We start from the raw sequence: 15,742 nt of genomic DNA, 5'->3' as shown, positions 1-15,742 counted from the left end.
AGATAGAAGAAGACCATGAGCCAAGGAATGTGAGCATCCTTTACATGCTTACACGGAATGTTTCTGTTCCTTAATCACTAAATTTGGCTTTGCCAATGGCCTGAGGCTGGCCACTACATAATTCATTCTTCTTGACCTCTAAACTGTGGGAATCTAAGTGTTTCCTCTTTCAAGCCATTGCATTTTTGACAGGTTGTTGTAATGATAATATAATACTATATGTATCATTTGCACCAATCATGAAAGTTCTTTCAATCTCCCATGCATGAGAAATAAAAGTTTGAGCTACATTTATTTAAGATTTGCTTTATTTTTACAGGGAAGTCAGATATACTGAGAGAACGAGAGACAGATACGAAGTTCTTCCATCCTGATTCACTCCCTTAGCTGCCGCAATGATGGGAGTTGAGCCCATCCAAAGCCAGGGGCCAGGAGACTCTTCCAGGTCTCCCAGGTCTCTGATATAAGGCAACCTTCATACAAAATACAAGGTCATCATCATGCTTGGAATGGCGAGATTGGTAGATATTCATGAATGGTGAACTATCAAAACCACTTGAGCGAGTATCTCAGAGCATGCCCCACATCTGGGACTTGGGGTGGGTGGGAAACTGGGTGGGGCTTCTCCCTCAATGTCCCCCTTTACCTCGGATACAGGAGGGAAACAATGTGGAAACAATGGTGTTGCCCACTTCCCTGTAGCTGTTGAACCTTTTTACCCCGGTTGACTAGGTAAAGATTGCCAAAATATAATAAAAAAAAAAATTAAAAAAAATACAAGGTCAATAGATCCTTAGGTAAACCCATATGTACGTATAGTCATCTTAAACTAAAATTGAATGGTGTAGAATAGCAATCGTTTCCTATGTATTCAAATACACCCAATATTTTAAAATCTAACAAACAATCCACGTTGTGGCATTTCCTAAGTTGTCTTGTGCCTAAGGAAGTAGTGAAATACTTTGAAAAAAGCTGGCATAGCTGGTGGGGATTTTGGTCCTGGTTAGTGCCAGTGCTGTCTTAACTGTGCTAGTATCCAGCACAGCTGTCTATCTGAAAAAACAAAAAGACATGGGGGGACCAGTACAGAGCATCCTCTCTGACAAAACAGGTACTTGTCAGCAGGGCCTCTTCTGCCACATTTACATACGAGGGCCAATGGACTAAGGACAGGAATATGGGGCCGTGCTGAGGCCTTGTTTGGCATGTGTGAAGTAATTTCTAAGGGCTTTCACAGACAAGCTCACTACCTCACTGGTAATCAAGTGAGGAACACGCGGTGGATTTGACAGGGATTTGGACAGACTGTCAGGACCAGGCCACTGCATGTGATGGTGCACATGAGAGCAGTGTTTAGGGATGGGCTTGGTATAGGTTCTTTAGAGTCACTGTAACTGAGCCACAGCACCCACTGATGTCCAAAAGAATGCTAAAGTTTTGCTGTATGTGCTTAAAAATGCAAAGAGAAGTACTATACATCCATTTACATATGATGTAAAATGTCTGGTCATTCAACAAATCCATAGGAACACAGAAGCCCAAATGCTCTGGTTGCCTATAGAATTCAGAATCAACTTGATATAATGACACTCTCCTCCAACTTCATAGTTCTAGAAATGTCCTATTCTCAGGTCGTATATTTGACTCTGATTTATTTTGAATTGATTTTTGTGTAGGGTGAGGAATATGGGAGGATTGTTATCTTACTCCTTGGCGTGTGGAATACCCAGTTTTCCTAACTTCATATATTGAAGAGACTGAATATCATCAAGTATATGTTTTTGGAACCCTTCTCAAAAGATAAATTAACGTTATATACTTAGATCAAAAGATCAATTTGTTGATTCTCTTTTGCAATCTGTTTTTATTTCTTTTTTTCATGTTAGTACCATACACCTTGGTTATGGTAATTCTACTGTGTGTCCTGACGTCTAGCATTGTGATGCTTACTGCTTGCTAATATTTTTTTCAAGTTTTCCTTCACTATCGAAGGTATTTTTCATATGTGTATGGCTGTTAGCTTTTTTCTAGTTCCATGAAGAATGTCGTTGATATTTCATTGGGGATTCTGCTGAACTTGTTAGAGATTTTGAAACAAAGGGACATTTTAACAATATTGAGTCTTCTAATCCATCAATCCACAAACATAAGTCCTTCTACCTTTTACTGTCTTCAGTAACTTTCACTAATGTCTTCTGATATTCATTATTAAGATCCTTCACATCTTCAGACCCTGTGTAATGGCCTAACAGCTAAAGTTCTCGCCTTGAACACTGGGTTCACATGTGCGCACCGGTTCTAATCCTGGCAACCCTGCTTCCCATTCAGCTCCCTGCTTCTGGCCTGCGATGGCAGTTAAGGATGACCCAAGATCTTGGGGTCTAGCACCTGTGTGGGAGACCTGGAAGAGGCTACTGGCTCCTGTCTTCACATGGGCACAGCTCTGGCCTTTGCTGTTACTTGGGGAGTGGATCATCAGATGAAGGATCTTCTGCTCTATCTCCCGTCCTCTTCTGACTTTGCAATGAAAGTAAAATAAATCTTTTTTAAAAAAAAATCTTTAATTCAAGCTTATTGTTACCTTATTTTAGGTGATTTCATCATGGTTTCTGTCTTCCCTTTGCTTTTGTATATTGGATTTTCTTAAAGATTTCTGTAGGTTGATCTGGTAATCATGAATATGCTGGATTTTTTTTTCCCCTTTGGTTCAGGAACATCCTTACTTCCTTCATCAATGGGTAAACTGCTGTTTTTTGGCATTTATTTTCATTTTTAAAAAGATATATTTACTTATTTCAAAGACAGGCTCTCTCTCTCTCTCTCTCTCACACACACACACACACACAGAGAACATGAGAAATCTTTCATCCACTAATTTCCTCCCCCAATGGCCACAATATCCTGGAGCTGTGAGCAGGAGTTCCTTTTAACTCTTGCTTGTGGGATTCAGGATCCCAATCTTTTGGGCTATTTCACCTGTTTTGCCAAGCCTATCAACACAGAGCTGGATAGCGAGTAGAGCTGCTGGGACACAAATTATTCTCCCTATGGGAGGCTGGTGTCAGAACAGTGGCTTTAACTGTTGAACCATAAAGTGTGTCTTTCTGTTTTTTTCTTCAAAACTTGGACCATGTATCCCTATTACTTCCAAGACTATTTTATATATATATATATAGCTAATGCCAACGCAGTTCCATTCAAAATGACTTAGTGTTAGCATTTTTTTGCTTCTTCTTTTTTCAAACTTATAATTCTCTCTTGGTGTTGTGTTTTTTTAGAATATGAACATGAGGTGCTGTACTGTGCATACTTTCTATTTGAATTTCTTTGAGCTTCTTGTACTTAGTTATTCATATCTTTCTCCAGAAGTGTCTCAGTAAGTTTTTCTAAGCTTTCATTCTTCTCCTTAAGTTTCTGGAATCCCCAAAGTTTGAGTATCTGTTATCTGTTTATCTAAGAGTCTTAGAGTGTCAGTTCTACTATTTCCGTTTTTGAGCAATTTTCAATATTTCAACAACTCTATCATTATCTTCAGACATGCTTGATGATATCAGGCTCCTGGAATCATTCCAAATTGGTGCAAGAATAAGCTGCTGATTTACTTTGTTAGGAGTTACTTGCTGCTCAGGTGCACAAAAAAATGTAAGACCAGCTGGGATGTTGATATAAAACACTAAGGCCATAGATTTTCAAAGGAGAACAAGGAAGGTTCCAGAAGGTTACTCTGCAGACATTGACCTAGAATGAACAATTGTTGTGAATTGTATAATGGGATCACAAGCCAATTACCCATCTGGGGTGTCAGTATCCCATAGAGGCATTGATTCATGCTGTGTCTGCTCCACTTTCAGATCAGGGATATAGTTCCATATTCACTTTGCTGCTCTGCTCTGCAGGGTCTTGATCTGTTTTGGGGAAGACATGGTGAAGACAAATCTTTGCTTACCCAGGCTGACTGTAAATGGAACTGTACCTAACTCTCAAAGTAACAGAGTCCTTCGTTGCCTTAGAGTCACAGAGTAAATCTGTGAGATCATGGGTTGATGTATATTGAAACGCTCATTTGTTCCATAAAAGTCAACCTGGGTCCAGCACCATGGCTCAGTGGCTAAATTCTCTCCTTTTAAGTTGTATGGACACTGGTTCCTGTCTCCTTTCCTGTGCAGCTCCCTGTGGAGGACAGTCGAAAGGCACCTGTGTGGGAGACCTGGAAGATGTTACTGGCTCCTGGTTTGGGATTGGCACTGCTCTGGCTGTTGTAGACATTTAAGGAATGGGCTAGCAGGTGGAGACTCTTCTGCCTTTCCTTCTCTCTGTAAATCTGATCTGCCTTTTCAATAAAAATAAATCTTTTAAAAATGAGACTATTTTTAATGGATTTTAAGTCCCTCAAAAGAGTGCTTGATAATCAGGCCAAATGATTTACAGTTGTAATATAGCCTGTGGGCAGGATATTTCCCAACTGTATCTTAAAGAATAAGTAAAATCAGCCACATAGAGCTTTGCCAAGAGAAGATCTGGAGAAGGCCTAGAAGCATGGCTGGGAGATTACTGTTCTGTTCTTGCACAGATGGAATGTCATTCTCCCTGGCTAAGTCATGGCTGCTTCTGCTGGCAGAACAGATGTCATGGAACACACATTTAGAGATGCTGATTTTTTCCAGTGACTTACAATTTAATTGGTAGTGTAAGAGCCTATCTCAGAACAGGTGTCGCTGCATCCACATCACAACCGTACCTAGGTATGTAACAGCATTTTGGGGTAAGGGATGATATCTACATGTACATTTGTAGACATAAAACGTGTTCCCCATTTCCCATAGAGGAGAGAAGAGTTCTCCCCTCTCAATTACGAGCCAGGTGTGATTCCTGGCAAGCCATTCTAAATCCCCCATTTCAAAGAAGAAGGAGATCATCTGTCTGAAAATCAGAAGAAGTCATTATTTATTTAATGTATATAAATAATTATAAGGGAAGTTGTCATTCTCTAAAGGGAAGATGGCATGTGGCTAACGGGTGCCACAATAGTGTATGTGAAGTTACGACCTCATGCATGAACTCCAGCCTAATTTTTCTATCTCTTTTGTCACGTCTATAGAAATTCATCATCTTTGAATTTCTGATTTTGGCAGTGTAGAGGCTGTAACCATGAATAAAACATGCTGGTGTACAAGCTATTAATCTCGTGTACTATTCTGACTCTCTTGTGGGATATGACTGGAGTTTGATGATATCAGATTCATTCAATATCACCTTTATTTAAAAGTGTGACAACTTTTGAGTAAGCCTTCAGATGGTTTTACGTATATGCTCCATAATTTCTGTAGATTCTTTTGCTTTTTTCAGCAATCTAAAAGATTGTAACAGTTAATGAGAAATATTTACTCTTAGAAGTAGGGAGAGAAAGAGTAAAGATTTTCTAGTTAAAAGTTTATAAAAATCTGCTAAGTTGATAGGGAAAAAGATTAATACCAAATATTAAAAAACACACGCTGTGATACATTCAACCAATTTAAATATACAGCAGATAGAGATAAAAAGTCTAAATTATTTTAGATTCGTTGCCTGAAACATAGTATTTTCCATGCAAGATTGAATTTAATAATGCTTTGTATAAGTATGCTAGAATCGAACTGATTTAGATTCTAGTACTATCACAAAGTTAGTTTCAAAGTTTCCATTCATTTTTACTTATGTCAGTTATGAACTGCATGTATGAATTTCTAAATATTTCATTCTCCATTCTAAGAGTTTTTCATTATGCAAGGATAAATACACAATTACAGCACTGTAAGTCAAACTAATTGCATGTAAGTTCCTTGCTTGTTTTTGAAATATGACTTAAATTTTAAAAGCTAAAAATCCTAATTTTCCTATTCATAAAAATATTGAGGTACACTGTTTCTCTTATTTAATGTACAATTCTGTCAAGGCATTGAGTACTTTTTTATACAACTCATGTTCTTTAAAAAAAAAAGCTGGGATTAGTCTTTTGTTACTCAAATTTTTACTGCTTGGATAGTAAGTATTTCTTCTTTATAGATTTTTACATCTGATCTTAGCCAAAAGGCCGAGAAGGGATCTTCCTTATGGATTTTTAATCAGTCTTTGCAGTAACCCCACCTCACTTTTAAATGGAAGTTTAATCAAAGTATTTTCAATTTCAATACGATTTTGTTTTAGAAATTGATAAAATTTAGAAATTGCTAGAACTTCCCTATTGTATGCTTTGATAAAAGAAGATAGTCATTCTTTTGTCTCTAAATACTTTAGAACCCACTGTTCCGTTGCCTTTTAACACCCAACCTATTCTTCTATGTTATATTTTGTGATGTGGTCATGGATTTCTGAAAATTCTAGTTTTTTTTTATATACTGTCCAGCTGTTTGAGAATACAAGAACAGGAATGAAAAACTTGGGGCTAGAAGAAGCTGAATAGTTTTGATGGCTTCCGTTTCTCATAGCATTTTCCCATATGCGATTCTTTAACTCAGCATTCTTTCATTACAGTTATAGAAGCTAATTTCAGTGCCCAATACAATGACTCAATTGCCTAACTCCCTGCGAGCACTTGAATCCCTATAAGGGCACCAGTTCAAGTCCCAGCTACTCAAATTCCAATCCAGCTCTCTGCTCTTGGCATGGGAAGCAGTAGATGACAGCCCAAAGCCAGGTGTCCTGCACATGCTCCTGGCTCTTGTCTTCAGACCGACTCAGCTCCTTGAACTAGTAGATGGAAGATCTTTCTGTCTGGCTATTCCTACCTGTATTAAGTAAGCTTTTCCAATAAAAATAAATGAAGCTTAAACAAAGTTAATTTCTCTGTGCTGTTTTCCCATGCTGCCAAGAGTCAGCCTCATCTTATTCCCTCTGGTAGACACCAGCAGCCTGGTCCTTTTCCTCTGGGTAACTGCTTGGGTCAAAATATCATGATTCCTCACTGAGACTCCAGAACTTGGCAGTGATTGAGATTGGACTCTGGCTGTGAAGCATTCTTCAAAGTGAGTTTAACAGTTCCCAAACTGTCCTATCTTCCTTCAGTCCCAGTTGCTTCAATCACCTATCTCTATTAATATTGTAATATTGTATGTTTATGTTTGCCTTTTCCACTCTCCATTTTCATTTATATGGTATGTAATGTCTGTAACATATATCATACGGCTCATGATATTTTGAAATAGCTTACAGAAGACCACACAGTAATTGAATATGGAATGGTTAGAACTTATGTTCCTTCCAATAGTAAAATATATGTTTTTCAAAAGATTGGTTTTAAATTTACTTTCTGATACATGGTACTGATGAAGACCTTTTTAAAACTAATTTTTTAAAAATAGTTTTAAACTTTTGTATAGTTGATTTCAGTAGTTGCAAATTTATTCCGTACTAATTTGTTTATCAATGCCCGGGTCTGTGTTTAACATTGTGCTATAGGTTCAGTTAACCTATGCATTTGTGGACCGAAATCTTAACCTCCATGTCATTCCTGAATGACAGAAACATGAAACCCTGCGTTGATATGATTCTCTACATGAAAAACATGCTAAAATCAATACAGTTGGAGGTGCTCGAGCTAGGTTTTTGCAATTTTATTCAGAATAAATTTGAACATGTATTAACTAAACATATCTTATCAATTAAGTATAAAAGATTTACAGAGGAGTGGAGCCACTGGGAGTCAAACTGGTACAAAAAAAAATAAAAGACGTATCGATGAAGGCGATTATGCTGAGCACGATGAATTTTTAATTCTTGTAACAGAAAGGAAACATTCTGGGATTTAAACAGATCAAACTCAATGAAGTAGCTAATAAAGCAAGCACATCGCAACTATCCACAAAAAAATGTGTTGACATTACATACGGATACTGTCACTAAACTTACATATAGTGCATTTAGTTTCATTTTTTGCTTGCCCAAAGCACTTTCTGCGGTGTGAACTGTCACCTTAGGAGTGAATAGACTTTTCATTTCTATGTAAGTGCACGTGCTTTGGATGTCCAAGTATTCTTTCCAATGTATTGGAAAGATGCTTGTATGTGGAAGCACACATTGGCATATATAACGGGCACCCACTAAATAATAATATATAAAGGGCACTAGTAAGCCTTCCTTTTTTTTTTAATCTCAATGAGACACATCTCAGAATTCACGACAGATGCCGGAATTTTCCATGTAAACTTAAGTATACCATTGTTACAACCATATTTTTATCTCAAATACAAAAATAAAACACATGCTCTCCTGCCAATGGCCACTTTAAGAAATGTGTGACATTTTTAACTTTGAGTTTTACAAGTGCTATTTAGTTTAACAGCATTCATTTCGATCGTTTTTATTTATATTAAATAATACTTACTTACCATTTATGTAAAGTGATACAAAAAGGACAGGCATTTAGTCTAGTGGGTAAGATGGTCTTAGAATATCCACCTCCCATCAGAATAGGTAAGATGGTCTTAGAATATCCACCTCCCATCAGAATATCTTGATGTCATTCTGGGTTTAACGTCTTCATTCCAGCTTCCTGCTGTTAGCCACCTTGACAGACAGACGCGTTGGCTCTGCTAATGCAGTCCCTGCAACTTGAGGAGAGGATTGGGGATCCAGGCTACTGGATTTGGGCCTAGTGTCTCCCCAGATGTCTTGGCTATTTGGGGAGTGAACAGCAGATGTGAGCTCTCTCTGTCACTCAAATGAATTTGTTAAATAACTAAAGAGGATAAAGTAAGCACATTATAAAACATAGCAGGTTATCGTAACCATAATCAAGAAACTAATGTCATGCATTTCTCGTAAAAAATGGTACATGCCATTTTGTGGTAGGTTCTTAGAGTTTGTTGCTTTGACTGTTGTATTTTAGTTTTTTGTGTAAATTCTTTTTGAGGTGAATAATGAGACACTACACTGATAAAAACTATAAACATTAAATTGAGAATCAACTAGGCAGCCGTGCTCCACACTGAACCACATCCTGATTCTTCACAAACTCCTCAAGCTTCCCTTCCACTTCTTCAATATGGGCAAGTTCCTCAATCTGCTGGAAGTCCCCTAGTTTAACTAGTGATATCTTAATTTCAAGTCATCTCTTCTGGGTGTCATCATTTATTTCATAGTTCATTTTAGGAAACTCTCATTCTATTGGAAAGGCAGAGACAGAAAAAAAACGTTTCCATCTTCTAGTCCATTCTGCAATTGATGGCAGCCAATGATGGGCCAGGAGAAATCATGAACCAAGAATTCCATTTTGGCCAATCATGTGGGTGCCAGAGACCGAAGCGTCTGAGCTATCTGCTGATTCTGTGTATACCTTAGCAGGAGGATGAATTAGAAACAGAGTAGCCAGGTCCAATCTCAGACAGCGCAACAAAAAATGCAGGCATCCCAGAGTCAACAGAGGATGGCTTAAGCTGTTATGCTTAAAAATAATCTCCGCAACTTACTGTTGTTACTTTAAAAATATTTATTTCTTTAGTATAGCAAAGGTAGCTTGTTTTATATTCAAAGGCTTAACCCTTCACTAAGTACAGAGTTCAAGTTATTTTTTCTTAATGTAACACCTCATTTTACATTTTTCTTTATTATTAAGATTAGGATTATTATATTAATTTATGATATAGTTCCATGGGCTCTGGGATTTCCCTGACCCCTTCCCTAAACTCCCTATCCCCACACACTGATTTCCCCTGTGTTTTTACAATAGTACATTTCTTCACAAACAATCGTAAGTCCATCATTGAAGGCAGGAACAATGGAAAACCGTCCAGTATCCTGTTTGTCAAGATATATTAAACAGTTTCATTGGGAATATGACTTTGATCTGGAAGTAGAGAAGCATACTGCATCCTATGCTCACATCTAAATGCGATCATCTCTATTACACAGTGACCATACATCCTAATAAATGAAAAGCCACAAAACAAAATCAACTACAGCAACAAAAATAGAAATTTACAATTACATGAAGTTAAATAACATCTACCAAATGACTAATGTGTCACTGAAGGAATCAAAAAGAAAATCAATAACCTTCTTGAAGAAAATGATGCTACTGAATGACCTGAGCCAATGAACAATTTAACATCTGGGAAAAAAAAGTATTTTGAAAAAATGAAAAAAAAAAAAAAAACATGAGATATACCTGCCAGTCATTTTTGTTGGTGGGATGTGTCTCTGGTAAGCAACAGCATGATGCATTTTGCTATTTTAATCCAATCTACTAATCTATGATACTTGATTGAGGACCTTAAGCCATTTAAATTTTAGGTTGATATGAATGGGTGGAAAATTGGCCCTGTCATTTGAGCAATGGGTTGTAAATTATTTGATTTAATCTTCAGTTTTTATTTTACTGGGGTGTTCTTCACGTTTGCCTTTGGAGGGTGCTATTCCTTTTCTCTGTCTAGAGAACATGTTTAAGCATCATTTGTAGGTCAGGCCTGGGATAGATTAGTGCTTTGAGCTTTTCTTCAGTGTGAAAGAATTTATTTCCTTTCCAAAGACAAAGGAAAGCTTTGCAGGGTACATTGTTTTTGGCTAACAATCTTTTCCTGTAAGAATCTGCAATATTTCTTCTGGGCTGTTGAGTTTCCTGTGACGTGTCAGGAGTGAGTCTGATTGGCATTACTCTATATGTTACTTGATTTTTTTCCATATGCACATTTAACGATCTTCTCCTTTTTTTGATTAAAGAGAATTTGATCATCATGTGCTGTGGTGAAGATCAGTTTTGGTCAAACTTGTTGCGAATTCTGTACCCCTCTTCCATTCTGTTTACAAATTCTTTCACCAAATTATGAAAATTTTCCTTTCCTTCTGGGACTGCCATGGTTCCTTTATTTTGCCTTTTAAAAGTGTCCTTAAATTCTTGGATGCTTTTATTAGTTTGACCCAGTTTTGCTTCCAGCTTTTTGATTGTTTTATGATTGTGGCAGGAAATATCTTTCAATTCCGAGATTCTTCTTCTGCCTCATTCATTCTATTATGGAGACTTTCCACTGAATTTTTAAATTTGCTCCATTGTATCCTTCATTTCCAATAATTCTACTTGATTTTGTTTCAGTGTTGCTATTTCCTGCTTGGCATACTCCATGAACTCCTCTATGTAACTCTTTTTGCTGTTAAGATGTTTTATAAATGCGTTTGAAATCTGTATTCCCCATTTTCTCAATGTATTCCTCAGTTAACTGCGAGTTTGCAAAGGCTTCTGCTCCTTTGCAGGGGAGTCTTCAGTAATATTTATTCTGCCTCTGTCTCTTCTTTTGCTCTTGGTCATTTTATTTATGGTTTGCACATTCTTCTCCTTAGGGCAGGTTTCTACAAATCTGCAGTTCGATTTTACTTATTGCAGTTGATACCCAGTTCTTTGTTTGCAGTGACTTGTGGAATTCCCTCCATTGAGTTCAATGTCTGGATTCCTGTGTTAGGCTTCTACCATGGTCACCATAGCCTCAGTTCCTGGCTCACCCATCTCTGTTTCCTGTGATCCTGTGCTCTTGTTGCACCGTTATCTGAACAATGTTTCTCCCACTTCTGATTTGTGCAGTTTCCAGGATTAGGGGGATACCAGTTTTCCAGTATAACTAGGTTTTTTGATGGTGCTGATCTTGCCAGAACCTGCTGGCCATTACGTCTGAGGACCACCCAGGACAATTTTGAACTGTAGGATGTCTGTTTATCTGTGGGACAGTGCAGTGCACTGAGCTTGAAATGAATTTGCTCTCAGCTTGGGGCATGTGCAGCTCACTGTTGTCCCTTCAGTCTCAAAATCTTTGCCACACTGTACAAAATGGCACGCGATGTGACACTGGTGGAGTTAGGTATAGGGATTACCCAGACATATTTTAGGTGGAACCTGTAAAATGCCGTGTTGGTACAATTCACTAAGCTAGAAATGAGTTTGCTCCCAGCTTAATACAGGCACAGTCGCATCCCAAATCATTTGCACCCCTACATAAAATGGTACCCAGTGCAGCTTTGGTGGGGTTCTGGGCTGTGAAATCTACCCTGTTCTTGTGCTGCCTGTCTGGAGTATATGGCTCTATCTCTGCTTCTGGTTGAATTGAATCAATCAACAGGACAAGCAGTTCTTTGCCTGAGTTCACCTGCTGAGTTCCTAGTGAACTCTGCTTCCCACCTGGCTGCTGGTGGCACTCCAGCTTCAGGTGGAGCTCACTTCACTGCTCCTGACTGCCACGGGTATCTGGTCACTGCTGTACCACATCATTGTCTCCATTGCTTTCCCCTGTCCATTACCCTCCAAGTACCATTGGCCTGTCGTCTTCTATTCTCTGGAATATCCCCTCTCTGCTTCACCCTGGTTAATCATTCTCCATCTGTTTAAACATGTCCTTGCCCTATTCTGCCATCTTGCTTCTCTAACCCCTTTGTTCTGATCCATGGTCTGTGCATAGTTAGAAAGTAAAAGTTGAATAGTCAATATAACAGATTTGCATCATTTTCTGCTTTCCTAGTATTGGTGAAAATATATCAGGTCATTAAGACCCCCCTTTTTTTCTGAACAAAATAGCAAAGGACACATTCTCATGGCATGGATAATATGAAAGGGAAAAGAAACATACTCTTTATGAAATAATTTGAGTAACATTTCTTGTTTATTTCATCAGTAATAAGAAAATTCCTACTGATTTTCCATTATGAACAGTTCTTCTGTGCTGACTTCACATGAAAGACTTTGAGATTAGACCCCGAGGCTGATCGGATCCAAGTCATGCAAGGACACCTGGTGCACCACAAATTATTAAACTAGCCAAGTTTTGAGTCTTCCTGTTAATGCCACTATATATCATTTTCATGATTCCTATTATGAGAGGAACAACCGTGGTAGCAGGTTGAGGGTAAAAATTCAAGTGGAGAAAATGTACAAAGAATGACCTAGTAAAAATATCTTCCTCTGAATGAGCTATTGAAAAAAAGTAGATTCTCTGTCCTCAGTTAACCCTTGCTCATCCATTTTGCCCCACCTCCAGATTCTAACATTTTAGACTCCATTCTGGGAAGTAGATGGTGACATAATCACAGTCACACACAGTGACCTCTTTCTTCCAAGGGCATGTCTCAGAAAAATATAATCAGGACTGCTTTCCTCTCCATCTTTTATATGGCTGCCCACAACTAGATACAGTGATTTTTAATGTACTCTGCTAAAAAAAAATGGACTAAAATGAAAGTGACAGATGATGAAAAAAAGGATTGGTGAGTTCATGTGAAAGTGCTTTCACCCATAGGTAAAGCAGAATCATCGATAAGAACATATAAATGCCATACATTTTGGGGCATCAAGACACAACAAAAAACTACACACCTGGCCAGAGTTACCAGCCATGCAAGAAGCCTTCAGAATCTCCTGAACGTCACATCATAACAAAAGCAGCAATTACACAGAATGTATATGCAGAGGAAATCTTCTTTATTTCAGTTGGTAAAATAAGATCTGCACTCTAGTACTTTAAGCCTTATGGTGATTCATCCTTGATTCCTGCTGTCTAGGGGTCATAGCCACTAGTGAGTCTTCCCATCTCAACTGTCCTTTGATGACAATGTTGTATCATCATCATCACTGAAGAATCATAGAGACTTTTCTCTTTTGCCCTTGAAGCTGATAACGGTGCCTCATCAACAGCACTCATGTTCATCATTTTCCATTAGTATTTCTGAATAATTTATCTGACATGATATTACACGATTTTTCTGCATTCTAAGTAAAATTCATGCTCTCTGCTATTGTAATAGGTCTCCTTTGTAACCTGGTCCGAATCTATTGGTCCAGCCCTATCTTGTTTCTCAACCTAGATTCTGATTAGGTTTAATGCACCCTGTGAGGTTTCTTTTTCAATGACCTAAAATTTTCTTATTCTTTCTTTAAGTTCTTTAATTATTTATTCTTTTAAAAATCGAGTTATCTTTCAATGGATATTAAATTCCACCTACTTAAGTGCTGTCAAACACTAAGAACTGTCATTTTTTCTTTGAGCCCTTAAGCATACATTGCGACAGCTCTTTTGACCAGTGAAATCATTGTTGTTATTTGCCGTTCCTTCTCCTTATAAGTTTTCTCAACACAGACTATGTTTAATTAGTCCTTAGTGATTCACCTTCAAGTGCCCTCCCTCGTTTTCTGTATAAAGACAGTATTACATATTCTGGCTTATGAATTCAAATTGTTTTTTCTTTTTTATTAAAATTTGAGAGTTACAGAGCTCAAAAACTTGGAGAAACCTTCATGTATGCACTGAAATAAAAAGGTGTGAACTGCTTGCATTTCTCTTCTTGTATCCTCAGCCATCAGGGAGAGCTACAGCAAAACCACCAGCAGTGGCCTCTAGTGCAGCAGATTTGCAGTGTTTAATGTTGCGGGCAGCGGGTGTGATCTTCAGCAGCAAACTATTTCCAGTAGAGCTTTGAGTGTAGCTACTGTGCTGTTGAAACTAACTCCCCATCAAAGTCTCCGCTTTGGGTTTTGTTTCACTTTATTTTTTCCATTAGTATTTGGCTTTTGTCAGCAATTGGCAACCCTCTTCATCGTAAGAACATGCTAAAAGAAGAGGGAAAGTAATGAGACATAATCAGAGATGGCCTGTTGCCAATGCGTGCTTGTGTTAGAGTAGAAGAGAAGCAGTTGGATTATTATGAAAGCCACTTTGTGCCCAAAAATCTAAATTAGAATTGCTGGGGAGGGTCAACTAGATAATGGAGTAAAAACATAAGTGTTCTCTAAATTAGCACTTACTAATGACTGAGGCATATTTTCTAGAAGCCATAATAAAGTGGGTGGGTAGCAGAAGAACAGACATATGGAACTGAAAACCATGAACTCACTATTTCTTTCCCTCTGACAATTCTCTCATTAACGCACCACCAGGAAACCTGGAAAAAGTGTGCTTTCACTGACTTGGAGAGAGATGACAAGGCTGTCAGCTGCTGGGTTTTTGTTCCTTTGTTCACCAATATTAAATGATGGAAGAGAAGTGAGGATGAGGCTTTATTCTCCAGCCCAATGGTCCAAAGGATTTATTGGACATCTGCTTATCTGTGGATAGTTTTGAAAGGTTCTTTCTCATGTTTGAAAGCAGAAACACATTAGACTATCACAACAGGTATCAAGAATATTAGGTGTTTAGCCAGCTTTATTCTGTGGCCAAAAGATAACTGGAAAGGAAAGAGACATCAGAATAAATAAATCAAATACTTCTTTCACAACAGGATCTTTTGTTTATGAAATAAGATTGTTTGCAACTCAAGATACCACAGCACTCTTCTTAAGGCAATCGTGTTTGAGACCCTGAGTCACTGTTTTAGGAATTTTAGTAACAGAAGCAGAATTTTGATGAATAAACTGAGAACAAGAATGCTAAAAGTATAAATCTTCAAAACATGGCTAGACATGGTGAGTCATAGCTTCCATTCTGCCATGTTTCACCTCTGGATCTGAAAAGCAGTCTTAATGACAGCCTGGCTTTGTCTTAGCAGGGTACTGGAATCCATGAAAATACACTTAAGGAGTCATACACATGCATGTATGCATGAATAAACATGTGTACACATATAAGAATGCACACAATTGGGGACATAACATATATTTATATAAGCTCTCTATCAGTTTTGTTCTGAAGAGTTCATCAGCATATACACTAAGGAAAACAAAGAAAAACAGCACGTGTTTTGCTCTATTTATTCTTTGCTCTGGGTCCCTGAGCGGATAACCTTCATTAGAAAAAGATAT

This window comes from Ochotona curzoniae, unplaced genomic scaffold (assembly GCF_017591425.1).
Source record: "Ochotona curzoniae isolate NIBS_2020 unplaced genomic scaffold, NIBS_Ocur_1.0 scaffold_4505, whole genome shotgun sequence".
NCBI lineage: Eukaryota > Metazoa > Chordata > Mammalia > Lagomorpha > Ochotonidae > Ochotona > Ochotona curzoniae.
Note: the sequence above shows the minus strand (reverse complement) of the source record.